Genomic DNA, 9,661 nt, shown 5'->3' with positions numbered 1-9,661 from the left:
CCAACCATTATCAATGGACCAGAGGTTATCTCGTCAGCGTCAGACAAGGCCAAACTATTTGCAAAGAACTTTGCAGCTAATTCTACCCTATGCGACGAAGGCCATCAACTCCCCATATTTCCTCCTATAACACAGAACAAGCTAGGTAATATACAAATATCCGTGCATGAGGTCGCCAAGCTAATAAAAAACCTAGATTCCAGTAAAGCAACTGGCCCTGATGGCATCCCAATTATAGTGTTAAAAAAGCTTCAACCAGAACTTGCTCCCATACTTACGAAACTATTTAAGCGCTGCCTTAAGGAGAAGTGCTTTCCGACCCCCTGGAAGACCTCATCAGTTTGCCCTGTATTTAAGAATTCAGGTGATAAGTCATCTCCCTCTCAATACAGACCAATAAGTCTTCTCTGTGTTATGAGTAAGTTACTGGAATCAATATTAAATAGAGAAATAGTCAACCACCTCAGCAGAAACAACCTTCTTAGTGACACACAATATGGTTTCCGCTCTGCAAGATCTACCGCAGATGTGCTGACGGTTATATCCCACAGGATTAGTGAATCTCTTGACAAAGGCTTCCTTTCTAGGGCAATTGCTCTTGACATATCAAAGGCCTTTGACAAAGTATGGCATAAGGGTCTACTTCACAAGATTTCCAGCTACGGTATAACTGGAAATGTTTTCTCAATCATTAAATCATTTCTCTCCGATAGGCTCATAAGAGTAGTGGTAGATGGACAAAAATCGGAGGCCTGCAATATAAATGCTGGAGTCCCTCAGGGGTCAATCCTGGGCCCAACTCTCTTCCTGATCTACATCAATGACCTCCCTAAACACATACTTAAATCATTCGTTGACATCTATGCTGATGACACGACCATCTACGGCAACACATCAAAGGCTGTAAATGACGAAGTTCTCTCGGATTCTCTCTCCTCTGATCTCGAGCGCGTGGTTCAGTGGGGGAAGATGTGGCTAGTTACCTTTAATGCATCTAAAACCAAACTCCTATCCTTACATCATCAACGCTCTGATCCCCAGCTGGCATCAATTGTGATGGATGGCTCTCGTCTGGGTGAGGCCCCGTGTTTTGACAAGCTTCTGGGTTTGACCTTTACTCCTGATCTGAAATGGAACACGTACATCAAGTCTGTTGCCAAGGTCGCAGGAAAGATGGTGGGATCCTTCTACCGCTCCAGAAGATATCTCACTACTGATTCAATTCTCTATCTATATAAAAGCCAAGTACGGCCAAGGATGGAATACTGTTGCCATATCTGGGCAGGAGCTGCTAAATACAGCCTATCCTGCCTTGACAGAGTACAAAATAGACTTCGTGGTTTAGTGGGGGATGCCCTTTTCTCTACCCTGCAACCCCTCTCCCACAGAAGAGACGTTGCGAGCCTATCCTTGTATTATCGTTATTTTCATGGCAGGTGCTCGTCTGAACTCCAATCCCTGGTCCCCCCTCGCCAAACTTTCACGAAAATCACCCGTCTAGCTGAATCCACTGTGAAAAATTTCCCCCACTCTATATCTGTGCCTAAATCAAAACACGGATTTCATGAGCAAAGCTTCTTTCTTAGAACTGCACGCCTGTGGAACTCTGTTCTGTCTGCCTGCTTCCCTCCAGACTACAACTTGGATGTCTTCAAGTCTAATGTTAACAAATTCCTAATGAACCGCCCCCCTAATTAAACACTTCATAAAATCTCCTCACTAACGTGATGTACTTGCAATAACCCTTATCCCTGAGTGGCTTCCGGGCCTTGATAAGTGGTGATCACTGTGTAAAAAAAAAAAAAAAAGGTCGGAGATTGTATCGACTGAAACTTTGTGCAAATAACACCCAGGATGAGAAAAGTCGTTTGAAGAATCTAAATAAATATGAATTTCACACGTCTCATATTGTTGTCATTATGTTGCTTGTTATGGGATTCAAGCTAAAAGAAACAGAAAATTTATATGAATTCCAAACATTAAAGCCAATTTCGACTATTAGAGACTCCTTAATATAGTGCTTCAGATTTTTTAGAAGAGGATCAATAATTTGATTCATTTGAATTATGTTCTCATCTTAGGCATTATTTTCACGACATTTCAAATGCTGTAATCTCTGACGTTCTTCACTTGGAACATAAAACCTTTTTCTAAAATTACTGGAATTGAAATTAAAATTTTTAAAACAAATCAATGTGTTCACTTTTTTAAATAACTAAAAATAGAATTTAGATTATTTGAATTTTTCGGACTACTGTTTCCACCTTGAGTATTATTCTCACAAAATTTCAGCCAATATGACCTCTGACCTTTTTCAGGTGTAGCTTGTCAAACTCAGGAATCTTTCTGTCGAACTCAGGAATCTTTCTGTCAAACTCAGGAATCTTTCTGTCAAACTCAGGAATCTTTCTGTCAAACTCAGGAATCTTTCTGTCGAACTCAGGAATCTTTCTGTCGAACTCAGGAATCTTTCTGTCAAACTCAGGAATCTGCATGGAATTTTGTACAGAACACTTTATTAAACCCACAAGGGGTTGCATGTTCTCATTCCATCAGTCATGGCCGGGTAGAAGTCTGAAATAATTTGCAACTCGAATAAGAAATGGAATTTCAACCTCCAGAAGAGTGTTACTCAAAATTTTAGGTGAAAACAGTAATCCAAATAATATTAAATATCAATCCTTATTTTAAAAATTCAGAAATGTAAAAATAAAATAATTCAATTTTAATAAAATTTTCAGCATTAATTTTCTAGATCTTGTTCTATCTATATTGTTTCTGGACGATGAGGGTTGATCAGGTTGTCTATTAAATGAGGATTGATCAGGTTGTCTATTAAATGATGAACAATACTATGAAACGATAGATGAAATGAACAGAATTTAAGGTTTTAAGTAATTCTAAACATCGGACTTGAAAACAACCATGTTGTAGTCATCTGGGAAGAAACAACGTGGTACTGTGGTCCATAGATGGGAGGATTTTGGAATGAAATTTTATTCATAAGAAAGGGAAGTTCTTTCCAGTGGTTGTAATTGGACGAGTTTTTATTCTGTAAATATTTTTCACTTAATTCATTTCATATGGTATTTCAGTATATTATATACCTTTTTCGTTTGAAAGGCAAGATGGAAAAGACAGCATCACAAACAAATATATAAAGATAATTGATGGAGAAAAGAAGAGATGAAAGGGAAAATGATAGTGCAAACAGAGTCTTTACATGTAATCAACTCACAACAAAAAAGTAATCTTTTTATAGTGAGGGTTGGGGAAGTTATTTAGCAAAGGGTTCTCAACTACAGTAATAGCATGATTTATTTCCATTCATCTGTCATACTTAAGCGTTTTCTTAAATATCTTAATATTTAAGATACTACAGTGATTCCTTTTCATCTTTTCGCTTCTGTTTGAAATAAGATTTACATTGTCAAATGCGGGACATACTGTTATTTTTTTTTTCCATATCACATTTTCTTTCTTCCTTCTTTGATATGGTTGTCAGTGATTAAATAATTTCCTGAAAATGTTATGTAATTTTTGACATCCTAAATTACAGTTTTTATTAAGGAAATACGGCATAATCGCATTGACACACCGGTTCTCATCAGATCACCGAAGTTAAGCAACATTGAGCCTGGTTAGTACCAGATGGGTGACCATTTGGGAATTCTAGGCGCTGTATGTGCTCTCCGCTTATCTCTGCATTTGTTTCCAGTCGTCCTGTACATGCCACTGGTATTTAACAATGTCGACTCAGGAGAGGTGTGGTTGGAGATTGCGCACCTCCTGCCACAAAAATTTCATGCGCAGGCAACCCTTCGTGGGTATCCATAGTCTGTCAAAGACTGAAGGAGCCTGTTATTAAGAAAATACATTGTAAGTTGCATATTAAACGCAAAACCTTTGAAAGTCCCTTTTTAGGCTTCCAATTTGGGAGAATATTTTCGGGGAGAGCCAGTTTTAATGAAACATTTGTAGTAAAAACTGTTTTTGGGTATATGCTTAAAATGTGAGAGAGTGATAGAAACAAACAAAACAGCGAGTTCACAAGCATAAATTTACAAGAAAACATAGAATGTTTCAAGAATTCTTGTAGAACAACAGGGAATCATTAGGTGACATATCGAAGGAGTCCGAGTTGAAAATTTAAGGGCCGGGAATTAGCCATGCGTCAGAAAAATCATAATGAAAATTTCCCTACTCGTACTCAGTTACACAAATTATATTTGACTAGTAGAACACTCGGCGTTTCCCGGTTGTAAAATATGTTTAAATATATTCTAATTCAGGCATACTTCGTATTTATTAATAAAGAGCCAATTCTCTATCGATTATTATATTGTACCTAATATATATTGGTGACTTCAAAAGTTTAAAAAAATTGACTTGTGTGCCTTCAGCTAGAATCGAAACCAAAACATATAGCTCTCCAGCCTTATCCGTTAGCATGAGTATACAAAAATGGGAAAAATAACGTTGTTTAGCCTATAACCTTTAATTAACGCAAGTACAAAAAAAAAATATCGAATGTAGTCGACTTATGCCAAAGTCATTTTTTCTTTCAATTTTAACCCCTTAGCAGCTATTTTACCGGTTAAAAAAACAAATCAAAAGTCTGCTACAGATCCAAATACCTTATATGTCAAATTTCAACTCTGTAGACCAAATATTCCAAGAGGAGTGTAGTAAAAACTTTTCGCAAACACACTATGCATAAATAGAATTCAGCATAATAGTGAAATGCAGCCAATCATCTAATAAGAAACCATTAAAAAATAATTAACGCTCATTTTTCAAATTAATATGCAAATTAGTTAACCTTTATGTAGTCGTTCGCATATCCATGACTATGTTAAAAGTTTTGTTTGAATAATTTTTAAATACAAAAAAGTAGGATTTTAATATCAATGTCAGAGCGAGAAAAAACTCCACTTTATAGGTATATAGATTAAAAGTTATTAATAACAGTCAATGTCCATTTGTTTTCATTGTAATATGTTCGGTAAAAAAAGGTTAGGAATATATAAATGAATAAGATTATACACTTGTTTTTGATGAACAGACGATAATGTAACGAGTTAATGAGTGCATGTATGTGTATACGTTCGTGTCAGAGTGCGTATGCTTATGGCTGTGTATATGCATGAGTTGAGATAGCAACCTCAAGCCCGACAAACAAGAGGGGGGGTGCTAAGACAAAGTAGATGTTAGCTCTGTTGTGGATTTTAGCTCAACTGTTCATTGTAGAAAGACCTAGCTTTTTATCCATTTAGAATGCATCAAAGCGGTAAATTTTATAAATTCGGAGAAATTCATCTAATTGGCTAAGAATTTTTTTGTTTGTCTCTATTAATTCAGGCGAGTGTACGTGCAGAGATACATGTGCAGAAACTATGCTCAGCATTTTCATTGAGGACAACAAAGTGTAAACATAGTTTCTATAAGCTTCTATCCAAAACACACACAGCCCAAAAGTTTTTTTGGGTTTTTTTTCTGCATTTTTGGTTACTGTTTTACATTAATATAGTGGAGTCTGTGTTCAGCCCCCTCCCCCCCCAAAAAAAACTATAAGCAGCAAATAATTCAACAGTTCAAGTTTGAGGCATGGAATTTCTTCAGTTAACCTGTTTCCCCAGGCAACGACGAAACACGGATTAGCTAGTTAGTAAATATTTTATTAGATATAATTTTATTTACAAAAGTCGTAACAAGCGTTAACTTTAACAAAAGCAAGCAAATAATCTGAAACTCATTTCACAACATAAACAAAATCATTGAAATGTTTCAACATCAAACTTAGCAACGAATACATGAATTTTATTTTATTTATTGCACAAACAAGACCAATTTCTTACCGTAAATTATCTTAGAGAAATATAGACATCGTTTTATAAGCGATTGAATATAGAAGATAACATTTTGAATAGATAATGATTGAGTGAATGGCGAATTGGCTCGTAACACCCGATAAACATGGCTTATTTTGAAACATCTAAACTTATAAACATGTTTTTCACACAAGAGAATAATGTCCTGGTTTTCTTCACCCCTTAAACATTTGAGAAACCTTTCATAGTTTTCATGAAAAGATAATAAATCTTAATGGTTTTCATTTGACCTTGTATACATTATAGCGCATAATCATTTATATGTGTATTAGAAAAATTGTGACCGTCGGGTCACTCATCTTTAGTTGGATTGTTTGTATCAGAAAATGTTTGCAAAGCCAGTTTAATTTTTTTTTTTTAAATAAAAGGCACAATTTCAAATTAGTATATTTTCTCATAACTCCCTCCCCTTCTCAATCCCTCCCCTCCAGTTATAGGTTAAATACTATTACTAAATATACTGATATTTCCTTTTTGTTTATAATGGACGATACCAATCTTGACCAAGTGAAATCTCAGTGTTGATATAAACGCTGTCCATTTGTTTTTATGAAGCACTTTGCACTATCGCTAATGTTATTTCATTTTCAGTGCTCAATCCCTAATGGAGTGTGAGCATATGTAGTCATAAACTGCTTTGATGCCGCATAGTTCTTCAGTGTGGCTAGGCACGTAAGTGTTTCAAGCCAGGGTCATTGACAGTATGATTCGAACGATTCGACCTCGGATATGAACCACAAGTAAATAAAATCTAAATATTTATATAAACACTGTAAATGATCACAGAATGCTTCATTTGTTTTTACGAAAAGCTTAGCATTATCGCTAATGGTAGTTTAACGATTTCATTTACATAGTGCTTAACTCATGGAAGAGGTGCATAATATATATTTCATTTATTTTTCATTTATTGAATGACACTTATATATATATTGAAGAATAAAAAATATAAAATTTCAATTTATAAATTGAATAAATTTGTAAAATAAAGCAAATATAAACATTAGTATTACTCGTTTCTCATATTTTTTTAAATTATTTTTGAAATCAGTATTACATATTGGGTACAATATAATAATAACTAGAAAATTGACACTATCATAAATATGAAATTTGCATAAATTAAAATATCATATTAAAGCATATATTATATTATGACTGGGGAACGCTGGGCAGCCTGCTAATATATATATATATATATATATATATATATATATATATATATATATATATATATATTTGGATTACTAGTATATAAGATAGTTATCAATGAAAACGTGTTTCGATGTATCTATGGCTCATCAGCGAGGTTAACTATACAAAACGATAAATCTATGAGTGGGTGCGTATACCACTACACTGTCGAACTCCAGTATAAATTATGCTATTTTCATCATTCTAAAGTTATATCTATATTTGTAGTTTTATTAGTGATAAATTCGGTTTGGATTTACTTGGATTTACCTCTCTATAAGATAAGAAGAGTAGTCTCCCAATGAAAATGAAAAATCGCCCCATATTTTTGAACATTTACAAATGCATGCTCATATATATATATATATATATATATATATATATATATATATATGATGGACTCTTTCCCATTGATTTTGACGTATGAACTCCTGCCCCAACAACTAAGTTGCTTGGAAATCCACACAGATGATTTGTGTATAGTGATGAAGGCTTTGTGTAAAATCATACACACTTTTTGGTATTACTGCTAACCTTTGTCGGTGCAGATGACTGCCACAGGACAGAGTATACAGTAGACTACAGTTTTACATCATAGTTTCCTTCTCCAATATGCATGTCTTAACAAAGACTGGAGGTGCATCTCTCCCAGTGAATTAATGCACCCTCCGATATTTCTACAACTCAGTGAGCACCCAGTTTTCCCAAATGGTCACCCATCTGGTACTGGCCAGACTCAACATTGCTTACTTTGGTGAACTGGCGAGAACCGGTGTGTCAATGTGATTGTGCCGTGTATATATATATATATATATATATATATATATATATATATATATATATATATGTCTGGATTTAATTCTTACAATTTAGTTGTAAATATAGTAAAAAAAGTGAACAAATATGTAACCCGTGGTTGTGGACATTATTTTTAATTTTTAATTTCCAATTTCCATCAATCATAGGGTTTTCAATAAAAATAAGCAGTGAATCGCCTGCGGTGTGTTATTGAAAGAATTATCAAGTCAGATAGAATATGTTATCAATAAAATAGATTGGAATATCTTTTCTAAAGTAAAGAATAAACACTAAAAATATCGGTAAAGGACTGGTTAATCAAATTCAAATATCGATATGGCATACATGTTTTTTTCTCTCAGATGTGATTGAGTAAAAGTGTTAAGTGATTTGTATTATATATTTTCGTTAATATCAACAGCAATCTCCTCCTTGTGGATGTAATAAATGGTTGAAATTCTGTATAGATTGCTGAAAGTTCATTGCCCAAACTACTTGGTTTAACATTCACAGGCAACCTGATTGTGAACAAATGCATTGGGGACATTGCAGAAGCTGCCACAAAGAAGGTAGACTCCATCTACTTTGCTAGAAAATTACTCCCATCAGAGAGTATTCTGTACTTCTACAAAGTTACCATTTACCCATACAAGGAGTATTGTTACAATATTTGGGCTTGTGAATCTACCATTAGTCTCTTCCTTTTAAACAAGGTTCAAAAAAAGAGTTTCAAATGTAGTAGGTCCCACACTATCGGCTAAGCTCCAACCACTGCTCCATCAGCACAATATTGTATACCTGTGCCCGGTTTACAAGTACTTTATAATGTGCTCTGATGAAATCCTAACAGTTATGCCTCTTATACTTATTTACTTCTGACAAACAGCAAAATCCCACCCCTTCACTGTTGAAGTTCTTAGATGCTGGAAAGCCTTAAACTCTAATAGTTTCTTCCCTTGGACTGCTAGACCTTGGAATTTCCTCCCTGTTTTCTGCTTCTCTGACTGTACTGATCTACAAAACTTAAAATGTAATGCGAACAAACATCTCGCTATTCAACTCCTCACAATCCTCTGTTAGACATAATTCCAAATATTTACTTCAAACGATTTTGTGATGAAAAATAAAGAAAATGAGAAAATAAATAAAATAAAAAAATTATAACATAATGATTCCGAAATTCGATATGATGCATTTGAAGAAGGATGGAGGTCACATCAGTCGAAACGTTGTGAAAATTCAAGATGAGAACAGTAGTCAGAATAATCCCAATAATATATGTAGAATCAAATCTGGATTTTTCTTTGTCTTAAACCACATTTTATGATGATAAAAATCTGTATTCATGAAATCTGCCAGGGAGGAAATCGTTTCATGCCTTATCCAAAGGAATTGTTGCTCAGAGAAAATAAAATCAACTTCAGGATAAATATAAACTCTTTGTTCTAGTTTCCAAGCATGGTTTCACGCCATTCCATAAATGAGTATAAAAAGCTGTTGGTAATGTTGTCTGTCACTAAATCTCTAATTCTTCATTTGAGAAATGTTCTAATTTATCTTTTACTCTGATGCCTACGTGAAACGAGAAACATCAATTGTTTGGGTGTGTCAATACATTTGCCTCTCACTGGAAATGAGATACTAATTAAATTCATTGAGAAAAGTATGACTGGAATTCTAAATTAGGATCTGTTCTTGTCAATCTGTTGCACAAATTTCTTCTAGACTCAAGAAAAGTCTCCCCCCACACACAGATATATAGTCTAATGTCTTTTCTC

General features: G+C 34.4%; 1 pseudogene; it reads left to right on the top strand.

Annotated features, from left to right (window-relative positions):
- The first annotated feature begins 3,571 nt into the window (after positions 1-3,571).
- Positions 3,572-3,688, top strand: LOC145280660 (5S ribosomal RNA; annotated as a pseudogene).
- Positions 3,689-9,661: the final 5,973 nt, after the last annotated feature.

The sequence above is a fragment of the Euprymna scolopes genome, chromosome 7 (genome assembly GCF_053919585.1).
Source record: "Euprymna scolopes isolate OS-2025 chromosome 7, ASM5391958v1, whole genome shotgun sequence".
NCBI classification, from domain to species: domain Eukaryota; kingdom Metazoa; phylum Mollusca; class Cephalopoda; order Sepiida; family Sepiolidae; genus Euprymna; species Euprymna scolopes.
The sequence above is the reverse complement of the archived record's forward strand: the minus strand, read 5'-3'. Positions and strand labels throughout refer to the sequence as shown.